The sequence below is a fragment of the Malania oleifera genome, chromosome 9 (assembly GCF_029873635.1).
Source record: "Malania oleifera isolate guangnan ecotype guangnan chromosome 9, ASM2987363v1, whole genome shotgun sequence".
Classification (NCBI taxonomy): domain Eukaryota; kingdom Viridiplantae; phylum Streptophyta; class Magnoliopsida; order Santalales; family Ximeniaceae; genus Malania; species Malania oleifera.
The window spans coordinates 23,685,683-23,688,672 of record NC_080425.1 but is presented as its reverse complement, the minus strand read 5'-3'; positions in this window follow the sequence as shown (position 1 = coordinate 23,688,672).

The following is a 2,990-nucleotide window of genomic DNA, read 5'->3' as shown; positions in this document are numbered from 1 at the left end:
GTCAGGTGCCTGAGGTGACCACGCTCAATCGCTTGAGCCTATACTGCCTCTTCAAAATTCTTTCAGGAAAATCTTCAGGTGCCTGAGATTATTCTTCAGTCGCCTGAACAGTTATATTTTCTATTTTTCAGTTCAATTTTCAAAAACACTTAGCCCTCTTGCTTTGTTACTTTAAAAGAACATTTATTGGGGTTTTAAAATAAAGTATCTAAGTCCATGATAACCCCTAATGAGCTTCAAAACATTTCCACATGATATTTAGCATGAAGTACTTACATAATTCATCCTAAAGCCTTAAGCACTCTAAGCTTTAAAGTCTTCATATGAGTCTTTCCTTTGAATCCTCTTAGACTATAGCTTGAGTCATCTTTAGGTTTCCATATACTTTGAATCATTTTGGTCCATTTGAGCTTTCTTTGATCACATTGGTAATGGAGTATGGCTTTTGCATTTCTTTTGATCTTTTAAAGTTTGTCATTCAAGCGTTCCTAAAGCATCAGCACTTAAAAAACATGTTAAACCAACATTTATTTATTATCATCAAAACAAGATTCGAAAGTCATGTTACGCCAACATAGGTGACCAGAGATTCACCCCCCTCCTTCTTCAGCTGGTTGTTGCTTTAACCTTGATCTCTTTGAAATTTGTGGCAATTCCTTTTAACGTGTCTTGTAATGCCATAATAAAAACAAACATATTTACCTTGTTGATTTTTGCCATCACATGTCTGAGACTGTCCTCTACTTCTGCCTCTGCTCCTGCCTCTGCTCCTGCCTCTCGCATTTGCTTGAGGTCTTCCTCTGTTTCCGATAACAAGGGCATGTGTTTGATCCATGCCTGCTTCCTTTCGTCTGGCTTCTTCACTGAGTAAAGCATCCTGGACCAATGACATGGTAAGTTTGCCTCCAGGAGCTGAATTTCCTAAGGATACTACCAACATTTCCTAATTGTCTGGTAGAGAACTAAGAAGTAATAAGGCTTGAACTTCATCATCAAGATTCAACTCTATTTGACGAGCTGGTTAACTAGGTTTTGAAACCCACTGGTGTGCTCGGCTATGGAGGTTGCGCTTTTCAGTTTCATGCTTGTTAGTCGTCTCATAAGGAGAACTTTATTTCTAGTCATCTTAGCCTAATACATATCCTCTAACTTTTTCCAGAGGGTATAGGTTTCGGTCTCCTAGGCAACATAATGGAATACATTGTGGTCTATCCATTGTCTAATAAAACCAACAGTTTTTCTATTCATTTTATTCCAATTTTGAACAGAAATTGATTCGGGTCTCTTACCTTCATTTTCCAATGGATCTATCAGATCTTGCAATTCAAGAAATCCTCCATCCTCGGTCTTCATAGAGTATAATTTGATGTCGTCAATTTGACGATGACTCCAGATCTTGAATCCTCCATACAATGGATTTGAATTTTTGGTTCTTACTTGCTTAAACGATATAATCGGAGTGAAATCACACAAAATCAATTGCACAATTGTGACCGGAATAGCCCAAAACCTTATAAACAAGTCTGACCTTGTCAAAAACATACGTGAAATGGGCTAACTCGGCCCAAAAAACCCGTTCTAGAGTGAGTTGACTCAGTAACAGAATATTTCCTGATTGATGGAATATTCCCTGGCCGTTATGACGCCGTTTGTTGAAATGGTGTGATGACGTGGCAGTGGGCCCCGCTATGACGTGGTAGCGGGGCCTTGTGATGACATGGCAGTGGGCCCCAATGATGACGTGGTAGTGAGTCAAGTAATGACATGTCAGTGGGACTTGTGATGACGTGTCAATAGGCCCAGCGGTGACGTGGCAGTGGGCCCAACAATTATGTGGCAATGGGTGCCAATGATGATGTGGTAGTGAGCCTTGGCGGTGACATGGCAATGATGATGTGGCACGTTGACTCCTTCAACCTCTAGCCACCTGCAATTTCTAATTGCAGGAAAAAGATTCTTGAAAAAAATAGAGGATATTTTTGGATTTTGCAGCGACTCATGTGACTTCATTCGAAGTCCGTTTTTCATGTCATTTTCACCGTTGTGATCCTCTCGTCATGAACTACACGATGATACGATCAAATCGAGGTTTCGGAAAAACTTGTTTGACACCTTCCAACACAGCTTTGATACCACTTGTTGGGAAACCTAGATAAAAACACAAGCAAAAGAACACCAAGATATACGTGGTTCAGCTAATTTCAACCAATGTCCACGGAAGAGATAGTTAAGTATGTATTTTTTGAATAATACAGAGGAGGAGAAGGAGGAAGAGGAGAAGATAAAATTCTCACTCAAAACTCAACTCTCACAGCTCTCTCTGACTTCCCACACACTTTCCTCAACTTTGTTGATTTCTTATGATTTTTACATGACAACGCACACCTATTTATACAAAGAAGAGGATTAAACACAAGAAAAAATCATGATTTTGTGGAGAACCACCTGTAAGTGAGTAATGGAAATTCAACTACCACCTGAATAATTCTCACCTTAATTCTTGCTTTAATTAGGGTGTGGACCTATCAAGCCATACTTTCGTGTTCCATCTTATTCTCAATACAAAACAAAAATAATTGCTTTCCTTGTAAATTTTTGTTCCTTTAACCTATCTTTCCTCTTTTTAACAACTAAGTGACTTGTAGGCTTCAAGGGTTGGTTTAGTTGTAAAAAATAATATTTTTATTCTTAATTTTTAACAAAATACAAAAATATTGATTTATTATTTTGGTTATTTAGCATTTAAGGAAAAAATAGTGAAAAATAAAAGGATATATTTAAACTTTTGCGTATTGAAAAAATATATTGCTTTTCACAGCTGAGCATGTCCTAACTCTTTATTTTTATTTTTTTTTATCCAAACATATCCTAAATATGGGATAAGTAACTGTAGCAGTCTAGCTTAGGCCTGCCCAATTAGCCTAAATAGTTTGAAGGACCCCAAATCCAACTAGCTGGCAAATGATTTTTCCTACGCAATAGCAAAATGC